Genomic DNA, 14,007 nt, shown 5'->3' on the forward strand with positions numbered 1-14,007 from the left:
TGAGCCCGTTATCTGTCCTCTTTAAGGAGTATTTAATATCTTTATGCTGCAATTGCCCTCTACCAAATTTATAAATAGCTAGTAGTTAATACAAACTCTGTGCTGGAAAGATGCATCAATGGGACACACAAGTTTGAAAACAAGTATAAGTATTTCACAGGCTGAGAGCAGCAGAGACCTAGTTTTCTTTGCAGTATCATAGCTTGCTTGAAATGACTTTTTTTTTATTATGCAGCAGCTTTTCTTTAAAGCGTGTCTGACATCAGCAGGCGAAGGGAAGAGAGAAATTCCAGGCCGGAGCTGTAGCCATAACTCCTGGGAGAGGCGGTGGGGCTCAGCGACTCCTCAGAGTGAGGCAGTCTCGCTAATGTGTTTATATGGAGCCCCACACAATGGAACCATGCTCCCTGGGGGAGGCCCCCGGCAGCCCCCACAATACAACCAGGAATARGTTACCATGGAGTCCTATTAGACTATATCATGGTATTTTTCCTTTCGAAAGGACACAAAATATTTCAACTTGCACAGAGGTTTAAGTGAGTGGAACAGAGCCCCACAGCTGATTTGCTGGAGGAGAGCAGCGCGTTAGGATAACCAGTGGGGGAAGGCAAGTTTGGGAGCTGAGCTGGGCCTGGGTGTTGCATGGAGCAAAACGGCCTCGGTCTCAGTGTGCGACAGGCACATCTGCGATCCTCCTCACCCTGGCAGTTGGCTGGGCAGCTTATTGCTAATGAGTCGTGCTGCAGCTTGATCTGCGTGTTTATTTTTAGAGGTGAATAGTTTTCTGCTTTCTTCTATTGCTTTCCTTTCGAGGTTTGCTTTGGTTTCACAGGTTTGATTGATTGCTTTCAGATTGTCCCGTCATGAGGGTAATTTCATCCAGAAATGTCTGTTATGCCCTCTGTGCATCACACCGCATTTCGTGTGGCACTTCCTTTTGACACTATGTCAAAATGACCTTTATTTCTCCATCCTGGGGACTGAAGCGAAGGCGAGGTTTAAAACCACACATCTCTTATCTGGTAATGAAACTGTGGCTTTTTTGTCTGCATTACTATGTTCCTCCCACCATCCCAAGTCTGACTTTCGTTGCAAAATTTTGGGCCTGGGAGCATTCAAACGTGTGATGTGAGCTGGCCAGCTGAGTCTCTCTGCCTTTGGAATAACACCCCCTTCCTGCTCAGGACACGCTCTGTCCTGGCACGGATGGTGCTAAGAGATATTTGGCTATCTGCGCTGATACTCAGTTTTCTGTGCCACTTGCACAGGCTTCTCTCAGCAACGCTGTGCCTGTGCCCCATCCCATGATACTGACCATGCTGGAGGCCGTTTGGCAGCTTAAGGATACTACATGAAAACAGGTCTGTCTTGGCCTGTCTTTTTTTTTTTCTTTTTTTTTTCTCCCTTAAAAATGTCCTCTCTTTCTAATATATATTTGTGAGCAGAAAGGTCTGGTTTCACGTTAAGAAATAATTGCCTAAGCATTATGTTCCTGCCTGTTTGGGGCACAAAGCTACTCCTGGATATCTGGGGGCTGTGGCAAGAGACCATGGTCTGTGAAGGGCAAATCATGGGGCAAGTGGAGCAGCAGGGAAGCACACCAAGGGCTGGAAAGCAACAGTGGCCAAAAGAGGAGGTCTGCCCCAGGCCTACAGGGGGGCAAGGCTCTAAATCGGGAGATCTGAAGCTGTACCCAGGCCGTTTCCTCCTTACAACAAGCTGCGTAGCAGACATGCATTCCAGTCTTGGTGGGAAACACACCTTTCCTTTGCTCTTTTCCATGGACATCTCATGAGCGTTCAATTAAGCACTCTGTCGAGGTGAAGTGTGATGCTAGGGAGATGCAATCGGTATTTCAAAGAGCAAGTTGGGTTCACAGGAACCCAGAGGAGAGAAGCAAGGAGAGGAAGCTCAGTTAATTTCAAACATGCATTTCCTGATGCATGTGTTTTTAATTCATGTCAGCAACCCAAGCCTTTCCCCTGTATTAAGGAATCCTGCCTTTACATGTAGTTACAGAGCAAAAGAACAGGCTTCTAGGGTAGGGATTTTATCTTACAAAAATATATTAGTCCTATGTGGTAGAACTGGGTCTGCCACAAAACAGCAGCATCCCAGAAATTTGTTATGTTGCTAAGACAGAGCAAGAAAAGGACTTTTATACCATAGTCTGCCTCTTAGGGGAGTATAGTTCTCACAGGTTGATGAACGCCTTTGTGTGATAGTGATTTCCTTGTTTTCCTTTCCTCTTTTCTTTATAAAGAGAAAAATGTAAATGTATTAAAGACAATGTCCCATTCCCAAATGAATTCTCTCAGACAGCACTGGGGTGGGATGGTATTTTTGGCTCAAGGATTTTGTGATTCTTCATCTTACAGTTGTCTTATAGCCTGTCTGTAAATTCTTATTTTCTTGCTCACCTATATGCAGAGATGCCTTTTGACCTTGGGTACAAGCCCCACAATGCTTTCTAGGAAGTATATCTCAGTCCTTCCCTGAGATTTCCAGGAATGGCAGCCCCATTTTTTCCACAGTGATAGATACCTTCCCCCAGCAATGTACAGTGAAATCTGCAGGGACATTGCTGCAGAGTGAAGCAGACAACAGGCCAAGACAAACCCCAGTTGCCTGCAAGACCTGCCTCTCCCAGGCCTTTGAAACCCACCAGAATCACCATGGCCAACATTCACTGTAGGGTTTGCATATATGAGGCCTGAGGCCACCTCATCAGCCTCCCTGACCTTAATATTATATCTTAGAGCCACCATGTGCAACTCGCTGTGTTTTCCATTCTTCCCAGATTTAACTTCACACTTTGCTCAGGGTACAGAAATTTTTTTGAGAAGCACTTTTCAGGAATTTCTTGGTTACCTTGATCTTTTTGCCACCAGTGAGAGTGATGATGGCTCCTTACTGTGCCCTTGGCTGGTGCATCTTCAAGGTGTGCAGTCTTGCAGTTAGCACTGAAAGCACGACCCAGATCTGGGGACAAGAGCTGTGTGCAAGGTCGCTGGGCTTCTTGGTGAAGGTGAGAACAGGGAGGGGAAAGCCCACACAGGGAACAGGGGGCAGAAGCAGAAAGATTTGTGCAAAAAGCACAGAGGTACCATTGTCTACTACAGAGCACAGTGTCTGTGGATCTTCCACATAGCATCCCACATCGTATTTAAGATAACTTGCTCCTAATATTAGGCTTGGGCTGAGTCAGCATCTGAACCTGTGCTGCCTGTGCCCAAGAAGACAAGGGAAGCTGTTATCACACTTAGATCCAGAACAACCTTCAAGTATTTGACTCCAGAAATGTAACCAGTGCAGTGTGTGTGTATTTTTTAGGTTTTTTTTTGTTTTCTGGCTCAATAGCAACATTCTTACAGTATGTTTTTCCAGAGATTTAGCATACATATTGTATTGGTACTGGCCCACAATGGTTGGTTGTGTTTCATTCCTTAGTTTAATAGCGCACAGGACAAATATGTAAGTTAAAACATTAGTGCAGATTTCTGCCTGCCAAACCCTTTCCTGGCAAAAATGTGGATAGCTTAAATACCATCATTAATCATATAATGATTATAGGTTATAATCCAGTGAGAGAGATATGATTATTTGCTTTAGAGATCTATTTAAATGATAGGGCATTACAAAAGTTTTCAGTCAGCCAAAAGTATCCTCCATCTATTTAAATGACAGCTGTATCTCTTCTAGCAGCCACCTCTTTTTTTTGTGAATCCAGGCAGAGAAGCATGGACAGGGCCCCCAGTGTTGCTGAGGACGTGTCCTCACCCCTGGTGAGGCCCTCTGAATGCAGTCTTTGCAGAAGCTTTGGGTTCGCCACGGGAGGTTTACGGTTTTCCTCTAGCCAGCCAATGACCCTGTCCTCAAAGTTGCCTGTGATCCATTAACATTTACGTAACCTTTTTTTAAAAAAAAAAAAAAAAAAAAAAGTAATCCTTTCTGTTTGTCAGAAATGGGATACCTCAAATCCCTCTCTTCTATCTGATGCGCTGGCCAGAGTCACAGTGCTGCTTGGTTAGATACAGTCTTGCTCAGCAGGCCTTGCTTACCCTTATAGTGATTGCTTTACTGTGACTGCCCTGTCCTAAATATGTTGTCCCCTTCTCAGGGCTCCTGACTTCCAGAAGATGGCTGGCAACACCTTTTTTCAGTACCAAAGCAGCTCTTTCTCCACTGACTTTGGGTTGAAGGGCTGGAGCCATCTAGGTCCACCGTTGCAGTTCTGTGGTGGCCACCTTGTGTTAYGAGCCCTTCACCCCCTGCCCCGTTCTTGGACTTCCCATGTGATTCCTGAGTGTGCAACATGCCAGCAAATGCCTATGGCAGTGTGGAAATTTTAGGCATTTGCTGTGCTCCACTCCGTCAGGAGTCCAGCAGCAGTGTCTCCTGGACTGAGGTTGGGGATGTTGCATGCCAGAGTCTGTGGGGCCCTTGCCTCCAAAGCCCAGTCCAGGGTGCGCTTCCTACAGCATGAGGCTATGGCCAAGGGATGGGGACGGTTCCTGTGCTGAGCAGCCATCTCTGAAGCCAAAAGAAAAAAGAGTGAATCACTGTCCTGGGTCATCCTCACCGCACCACTGCTTGTTGGGGTAGTAGCAGATGTTTCAGCTCCACAGATGAGCAAGAGTCTACAGATCAGCTGCAAAGCAGAGTAGGCAAGCGTGGGAGCCAGGGAACAGAAGCATGGTGTGCAAATTCCTGATGTAGACATAGGCCTTCAGTCCTTAGGAGCAATGTCTAAATTTTCATTATGCTTCAACATTAAAACCCCACCGAGAGGAACAGGCTAATTCATCAAAAGCCTAGCTAAATGGGCAAAGATCCTCTTCCAAATCTAGCTGTGCTGACAAAGGACATTACACCCAAGAGCAAGCCATCATTGTTTTCCTGCCAGACCTGTGGGCAAAGCTGCTAATGTGGGAGCACTCAAACCCTATGTATTCACCAAGATACCATACATGCAAAGTTTTAGTTATTTAAGCTGCTCCAGCTAACGTGGCTTATCTTGAAATGAACAGCTCAGCTGGCCAAACCAAGGGCGGTATCCTTTGGCAGATGGGTGATGGTGTCACAGCAGGGGAGCAGGAGCATCTTACTCCAGGACCTGCTGTGCACAGGGACCCTGCTCATCTGCAGCCTGTGTAAATGGATTATGCATGGAGAAGCAAAGAGGGTTTGGATAAAAATGGTATCTTACGGCAGCTAAACCAGCAGCTTGGAGCAGAGCAGCAGCCTCAATCATGCTGTGCTTGTGCTACAATCTGGGGGTGCTGACAGCAGCTGGGAGTGCTGTGTCCTGCGCACATGTCCTGTCCTCCCGCAATAGCCGTTGGGCTTTTTCCCATTCTCCTTTTTCTGAAGGGACAGAGTAGAAAACAATGCCTGCTTTTCTGTCTGCTTATGCCTAAGGTTGAATTATAGAACTAGAGAACTTCTTACTATAGTCTTTTGTATTTTTTTAATTAAAATTTTCTTGCAGTTCAGTAAGTTTAATGGTGAACAGCAAAAATAGTATCAAAATATTCATTCCACGACCAAGATGATTTTAAATCACTTAATGTATTATAGGGCGCAAAGCCTTCATATATTTTGCCATGAAACTGAACAAACTATAAGCCATGGCAGTAAAGGTAAGCATATTCTTAAGTATTTTCAGGATGACATCCATTAAATATAGCTAATCACAACACTTTCACAGAAAGAGTCTAGTACAAAATCTGGACATTTTTCAGAAGGAAAAAAATGTGCAGGCATACCTTGTTTTATTACACTTTGCACTTTGTAGATATTGTGGTTTTTACAAATTGAAGGTTTGTGGCAACCCAGCGCTGAGCAAGTCTATCGGCACCATTTTTCCAACAGCATGTGCTCACTTCATGTCTCTGTGTCACATTTTGGTAATTCTTGCTGTGAGAGGACTGACTCTAATTTTGAAAGAAGTTCTCTTGTGGGTAAAATGCTATCAAACAGCATCGCATGCTACAGAGAAATCCTTTGTGAAAAGAAGAGTCAATCGATGCGGGAAGCTTCATTGCTGTCTTATTTTAAGAACTTGCCACAGTCACCCCAGCCTTCAGCAACCACCACCCTGATCAGTCAGCAGCCATCAACATCGAGGCAAGACCCTCCATCAGCAAAAAGATTACGATTTGCTGAAGGCTCAGATGATGGTTAGCATTTTTTAGCAATAAAGTATTTTTTAATTCAGGTATGTACATTGGTTTTTTTAGACATAATGCTATCGCACACTTAATAGACTATGGTATAGTGTAAACATAACTTTTATATGCACCGGAAAACCCCCAAATTTGTGACTCACTTTATTGCGGTTTTCACTTTATTGCAGTGGTCTGGAACTGAACCCACAATATCTCCGAAGTATGCCTGTATACCACACATTTTTAGCCATCTCTGTATTTGTTTCTACTGCTCTGGATTTGGGGGTCTGGATTTTTCTTATAGTCTATAAATACTCATATAGCTTTGTCAACATGATGTGCTAATTATTGTACTAATATTATCAATTAGTATATTAGTTATTAGTGTGCTATAAGTCTACTAGGTACATTAATTCACTAATTCTACTTGTAGAAGCAGAATGACACAACTATACTTTCTCTCTTACATTTTGCCCGAAAGGTGGAGCCAATGAYTCTCTGCGGTCTCAGCTTGTGGCGCGAGCCCCCGAGATAGCCAGGGGACTGGGGCTGACTCCCTGGGCCATGCAGCTGCCTTGTAGGAGATAGGCAGCCTCACTACCCTGACTCGTTTGGGCTTTGTCTGGCAAGTGGTGGAAGATCCGCTTTCCAACATCTGCACATTTTATGTAGTCTGTCTCCTTAGTGGGCTAAATCAGGTCTGATCCTTAAAATGTATCTGTGCCATACAAAACTGTAACTAAATACTGATAGACAGTCTGAGTCATACGGTCTGTAGCAAAGTTGAGTAAGGTAAAACAACATATGGGTTGCAGTTAATTACATATGTTTGTATGTTATATATATTAGCTAAGAATCATACTAATCTTTATTTCCTCTTGTATTCTGCATCTTAGCTGAGACACCTTCGCCTACCTGCAGGGAAAAACTTAATCTTCTGAGTAATTAACTAATGATAGCATGATCTTAAAATAAACTCAAGGCTAATCTAGACTTGAACATTGGAAGAAATGGAGATTAAGACTTTGGCATGTTAGCCCTTCAACTAAATTACTTCCGTCTGAAAGCTTCCTTCTGCTTGGATTTTAAAGACATCCTCTGACGTGATAAAACACCCATGGGGCCGCTGATGTCCATGCGTGCTATCGCAACGGAGCGAGGCCATGTGGGACGTGCGCCAGTCCCACCAGCCCCGCGCTGAGGCTGGGAATGCCTGGCAAAGGTTGGGCACCTGCATTTCGGTATGTGCAAGGGATGTAAGAAGCTTTGAAAAACAGCTGTTGGGGAGGGAAGGCAGTTAGAGCAAGTCCTGTACTGAAAGCCAGGTAGCAAAGCAGCCGTTCCAGTTGTGGATATTAGTAGAAAAACATTTCTATCAAGCAGAATAACATAGGAATAAGGAGTAGCTATTTACACCTAATAATACATTATTGCATCAATACTATCAGTGTGACATAAGAATAGTAAAGAGTATTGTAGGATACTTTACAAATTACGTAATTCCTTCCCCATCCCTCAATTTGTTCGAATACACTTAGGGAAGGTACTTCATTTATATTTATTTGGTTATCTACACCTATCTAGATATCTTCATTATTAAGTGTTAGAGGTGTCACTTGGAATCCCTTTGTTTCCATCCCTTCAAAAAAGGTGGGAAGTGCAGATTAAAGAAACGCCCTACTGTTACCGAACTTTCCCTCTTAGGCAACATTTTCCGCCTGGAAGTTCTCCCTTCAATAAATGAGAAAACACATTTTTGAAATTGATGCAGGTTATTCAGCCAATCTGAGTAGAAATGAGAGGGTCTGAGAGAGAAGAGCAGGCCTAAAGAAAGCAGCCTTGTGGGGTATARCCAGCATACTCTGATTATGGTGAAAAGAAGCAGTTTCATAGCCTCTAGACATCACTGAGGGAAAGAAACAATCTCCCAAATAGATGCTATGTCTGAACTTGCACCTTACATTCAAACTCCAAAAGGCCTTGCATCCACACAGGCAAGTTTCTATCTCACTTAGTTTCAATCCAGGAGCACTGGGCTCATGTACACGCCTCAGTCCACACGGATGAAAAAAGGTAAGCAGGACTCCAGGCTGGAGCAGGGACATGTCTTAACTTGGAAGAAAAATGCTGAAGTTGAGGCTACATAACCAAACTTTCCAGCAGCATTTTTTAATCCCTTTTCTACCTTGTCCCCTGTAACAAATGAACTAATAAGCAATCATGCTTCTGAAACTTTTTCTCCAGTTATACTTTATTTTGCTCATCTCTAGTTTTACTTCTATTTAGAACTCTCACTTTTTTTTTTTAACCTATTCAGCATAACATGGAAAAAAAATTAAAGGCCACCCAGCTCTGATACTCTGATAGAGTGGTTTCCCTTCCTTCTCCTCACAGTGGTCTGGAAGTTTGAGTGAGCAGGGAAGCAAGCATGTATTGGCTCTATAAATCTCTGCCAGATGTGTAAGGTGCTCTCTAATATGTCTCTCTTTAGTCATCCGCAAGAAAGAAGACTCTGAAATTACTGCATTGCAAGTAATGAAGTATAGTAAAGGAAGCATGCATTTTATATAAACAAGCAAGCAAAAGACCTCAGAACTAATGCTTGAAACAGTTAGAAAATTGATAGTGTATGAGAGCTGTGGACAATTTTTCCCGTTTTTTGGCAGTGACAGAGCGTACCAGCTTGAAATAAGACTGCATATTAGCTATGTACACAATTGTTGCTAGTGCTGCAAAATGACCTCCTAAATGGACATGGACAGGCTTTTCACTAACTAACTTTGTGTGGAAGATCTAAACTTAGCAGTCATAAAATTGAAATGAGAATCGCAGAAAAAATATGGCATCTATATGCTGTTGCATACAGATATCTGAAACAACCTGAATTTCAGTGAGAAAATTGTGGAAACAGATTTGGAAAGGTGGAAATTGCTAGGACATTTTTTGGGAGCCTGCAGCAAGAATCTCAGTCTATTCCCCTGGAGGTAAAGAGGGCTTTTTGCCATGGGGAGCAGCAAAGATTCCTATAAATGCATAACTTTTCCATGTCCCTACTTTGCACAAACTAAGTAAACAGTTGTCTGAAAATCCACTCCCTCCAAATAGTTTGTAAAAAGGAAGGTGTTACATACCTCATGGAAAAACATATCAAATTAAATCAATTAATGATTATATATATATATAAGGCATTTATTACCAATTAAAATAGTAATTATGCAAAATTAAAGGCTCAGTTGCACTTTGAAGACAAATTTAGGAAATAGTACCCCTATGGTTGACTGAAATTCACAGATTTTGTGTTCAAAATCTGACTGCCAATTTTGGATGTGTTCCTGTATGAATGTATGAGGCTGAACCGAAATCACAGACTTCAACACTTTTTGCATTCTGTGCTGTAAATATTTGAATCTGAATCTGCCATAAGGGGTTACTGAACATGCAAACTTGCACAGAGAAAAGATTTTAAAAAATATTTCTGTGCTTTTGAAGACTTAGCAACCAACCTCTTTCACAACATATTTCTGTCTGTTTTGACTGCTTTTTGTGCTTCTGTTCCAGCTTGTGGCCTGTCTTGTGATTCCACGGCTGGGTGGGAATGAATTAAGCTTGTCAATATCCTTTTGACCTCTTCATACTCAGGAGGTTCACCTTGCATAGCTTTTTTTTTTTCCCCCCTCTGCCTTCACCTCCTGACCGTGGCACCTCTCTGGAGGGCTGAGCATCTCCAAGTGGGGAGCAGCCACATGACTGACTGCTCCTCCCAGTGCAGCATTCCCCCGCCAGCAGCAGATGGCTATTTCTAGCAGGCAAAGAGTTGTTCTTGGTTATTTTTCTCTCCTCCGTTTATGCAGCTGTTTCCCTTCCCACTTGAGGGCGGGGGGGGGGGGGAGTCCCTTTTACCCCTCCCTTCTGTTTTGCTTTGGGGACATAGAGATGTGCTGGTGTGTTACCACACCAAGCCCGCTGAGTTCAGATTGAGCATGCACTAGCACTGAGCAGATGCAGTGGTCCTGCGTAACTCAGTAAAATATCTCACTTCTTTGCAGTAACACCAAGCAATGGAAGTTTTGTTGAGGAGCGATACAAAATACCTCGTGTATAACGCATGAGGATGAATGAGCTGGAGAATGGTACCCGTGTTTAACGCCATACTGAACAGGGTGCTCCCTACCTCGGCCAAAATGAAGCGCTATATAAAGGGGCATGTCATAAATTGTCTTTCCCAGGATTAGTGTTAGCTTCAAGGAGGTGCACATCTGATTAGTCTTGAGGGTACCCTCTTCTAGGGTTAGATGCCTTTACCATCTATTCCTCATTTCTTGCTGTTGGAGGTATCTGGATCCGATTGCTTCCTCTCCCTGTGGAAGCTGATTTTGCTCATGCTTCTGCAAGCCAGCTCTTAACTAACCAGTCCCTTTTTCAGAAGCCATTTCTGTAGGATAGTATTAGCTATTTCTTGCAACAGTATAGTGGTCAATGCACACAGTTATAGGGGAAAGACTTACACTTTGATCTTACCCAGTTTTTTCTTAGTATAAAAATCACAGTATACAAAGTAGCAGGGACTGGATCCCAGGTCTGTCCTCTCTCAGGCAATGTGGTGTGTTTTAAGAAAAATCTGCAGAGACCTTTCCCTGAAATCTAATAGGATTTTAGTTTGATTTCAATAAAAACAGTCTGTGAGCTTTAAAAAGTCCCATCCAAAACTTGCACCTGGATGTAGTCCAATAAAATGTGGTACATTGGTGTTTAATATTTACTGCCAGATATGTCTACCCACTGCTTAATATAAGTACTAGGGGATTCTTCCAAAAACTGTTACCACAAACCACTATATGCAACTATTTTGGGGATTTTTTTTAAGTCAAGTATCATAATGATAATGAATCTGGAAGGAGAAATAAGATTTTTTTACTTTGTTTATTTTGTTAGGCAGAATAAAATGGAATGTATTCTGTACTATGTTTGCTTGGCAATGATAACAGCAGGAGAAAAATAACATCCGTGTCAATAAAAAAAAGCTGATATGACCTTATGCTTACATGGCATGGGATGTTTCATCTACTAGAGAATGTAGATTAAATGTACTGTATGTTTGCATTTAGTGCTTGTGAATTTCCAAATTACATTCTGGAAAGACAGATCAAAGCTTGGGGGAGAATAAATGCAATGAACAGATAAACAAAGGCTGATCTACCTTGCTTCAGTTTGACTTATCAAGGCTAACTCCAGTTCTCAGGTGGGATTTCATTCTTCATGTCCATTCCCCTCTTTGCCACTGTGCAAGGTTCATCACTGCCTCTGGGAATTACTGCCAAACTGGAAATGTTGTTTCTGATACACAAAGAACAGCTTGCTGGGAATAGTCTACAGTTTCTCTCTCTCCTCAGTTCACTTTATAAAAGCACCTGGGTAAAAATAAAAACAACCCTCTTATGATTTCTGACCCAGATTCCATATGGTGCTAACTGATGTTTTGGAGCTGAAAGCCCCAAGATAGCATATCTGAAAACTCCACAAGCTCTCAAACCCTCCCCGAGCATTGTTTAGCCACATATTCTCATGCTCTGCATCACCAACACAAACTTTAGTGAACTATAGGAAAAAACAGACAATACAAAAATATAACTGAATATTATGTAGGAGTATTTTTATGTAGGTTCAGAGGGGAAGATTTATAAAACATACAGAAGTGACTCTTTCTTATAGCCACTTTTTTTTGTAATTCATTCATCTCTACTAATTCTTCTTAAAGCAGGCTTGTCTTCTTAAAGGGCTGCTTTTGCTTCTGTAGTCTTTTCTGTGATTGTCCCTTTAAACATGACCACACCCTAGGTTGACCTGTTTTGTAAGGGCTTGCTTCATGTTTTTCTTTTCCATGTAGTAGTTGATGCTATTACTAAAAAATGGAGATTCTCTTTGGTGGAGAAAATATCACAGCAATCGTCTGTCTCCAACAGTCAAGCACTGCAGCCTTTTACCTCAGACCTTGGGGTGGGGAGGCTCATTGAGTTTCTCTCCCAACATAAATGTAAATTACTTAAAATTAGAGTAGGAAACAGGGGAGGGGAAAAAAAGAAAAAAACTTAATCCTTCTACCCTGTGTCACAAGACAGAAAGAAGGGTGCGCTTTCTTTCTGAAGTACTCCTTGAAGTAGCATCAACTTATTTTCTGCATTCTCTCTCTTCTTTTAATGCCATTCATACAAAGAAGCAATCTGGGGTCTCATTTTCTCTCCAGAGCTTTTAAAAGTCTTCATAGGTGTTTAGAGTTTGATGGTTTCAGCTCTCCTGTAGCTCAGGAAATAATATAAAAATCATCTCTTCCTAGTTTGTTATGAAATATGCACAGCTTTAGTGGTATTTGTAGCCTTGCCACAATAAATATTTTCAGGAAAAGGCCTTAAATCTTGTTCCACTGAAATAAAGTCTTGCTATTGTTTTCTGTGGAAGATAGATTTCTTTCACATACTGTAATATTTCTTCATTTTCTTTTCTGAGAAGTCAAAAAGCATGAGTTGTGTAAAAGTGGCCTAAACTGTCTATATGTTTAACCCATCTTCAAAGAGCAAGCTTCTTGTCTTAATTGCTCAATTTTATATTTTGCTGCAACAAGAAATTTAAGTGATAAGTACTGTCATAAAAATACAAAGCATGTTTTATTTAGAAGGATCAGTTAAAATACAATGAGTTTTTTAAAGCTATGCCATGCTTTTCTTTTAGCTGTATCTTTCAGCTCAGTCAAAAATGTAAGGTTATTTTTCCCTGGCTTTAGTTTTTACACCTTTTGCCCAGTCTCCCCTTTGTAAGAAAAATCAGTTTTGTATTAAGCAGATGTCTGAGTCTGAAATTAAAAATGCAGAAAGTACAAATGCATCCGAGTGCTAATATAAATATTTATGCCTGCTAAATGATGGAAAACATGATCATTCAAGGAACAGAGTACACATGGAGGCAAACTATTCTTTTGTAAATTATATGGCACCTTATTAAAATTTGCTTTAGTGTGCTTCCTTGCAGGGCAACAGATTGTTCTGTATAAGAAATCACAGCAGAGCAAGGACCCTTTACACCAGGTGGCCATATTTATAAAGGTAGTTAGGCACCTATTGGGATTTTAACAAGGGCCTAAATAAGCTAGGCACCAAACTCCAATGAAATCAATTCACTTAAGGGCTTTAGAAATTCTGGCTTCAAAGTCTGACAGTCTGAAATGCAGTGTCTAAATTGCTTAAAGCTGAGGATTTTTCCAGCCTACGCTGGTGGGAATGAGCTCACAGTTTAGCCCTTAGAACTTTCTTTAGGTGGACATTTTAGAGCAAATCTATTAAGTGATATTGGTAATCAGCTCGAGCATGAACAATTCTGATTACATGGGTAGCCTCCGCCTGACCCCCTTGTCTGTGAATGCTCTGAATGGAGCCATTTGATGTCAGTTCGACAAATACCACCTTCAGGTTGTCTGGTGTTAATTTAGAGAATGACCCTGCCAAGTCTCACTAATCCATCAAGTTTATATGCTCAGGCACCACGGCAGCAGAGAATAGCGCTCGGGGCCCTATCAGGAAGGGCTGCCCAGTGGTAAATCAAGACTGTCTTAACTATTTGCATGACTTAGTAGAGTTCATGGTGTGCTGTCTCTAGTGGGCCTGAGAGGAATCGCAGCACCCACCTGTACTCTGAAAATGGCAATGGCACTTGTTTGGTTCCTGGCAAGTTGTTTATTTGCAGCAGTGCAGCAAGTACTCAGTAGCAAGAGGAAGACTAGGGAAAATGTGGGCCCATTGCTGAATGGGGTGGGTGCCTTGGTGACAAAGGATGCAGAGAAGGCAGAGTT

Source organism: Apteryx rowi, unplaced genomic scaffold, assembly GCF_003343035.1.
Source record: "Apteryx rowi isolate R43461 unplaced genomic scaffold, aptRow1 scaffold_204, whole genome shotgun sequence".
NCBI lineage: Eukaryota > Metazoa > Chordata > Aves > Apterygiformes > Apterygidae > Apteryx > Apteryx rowi.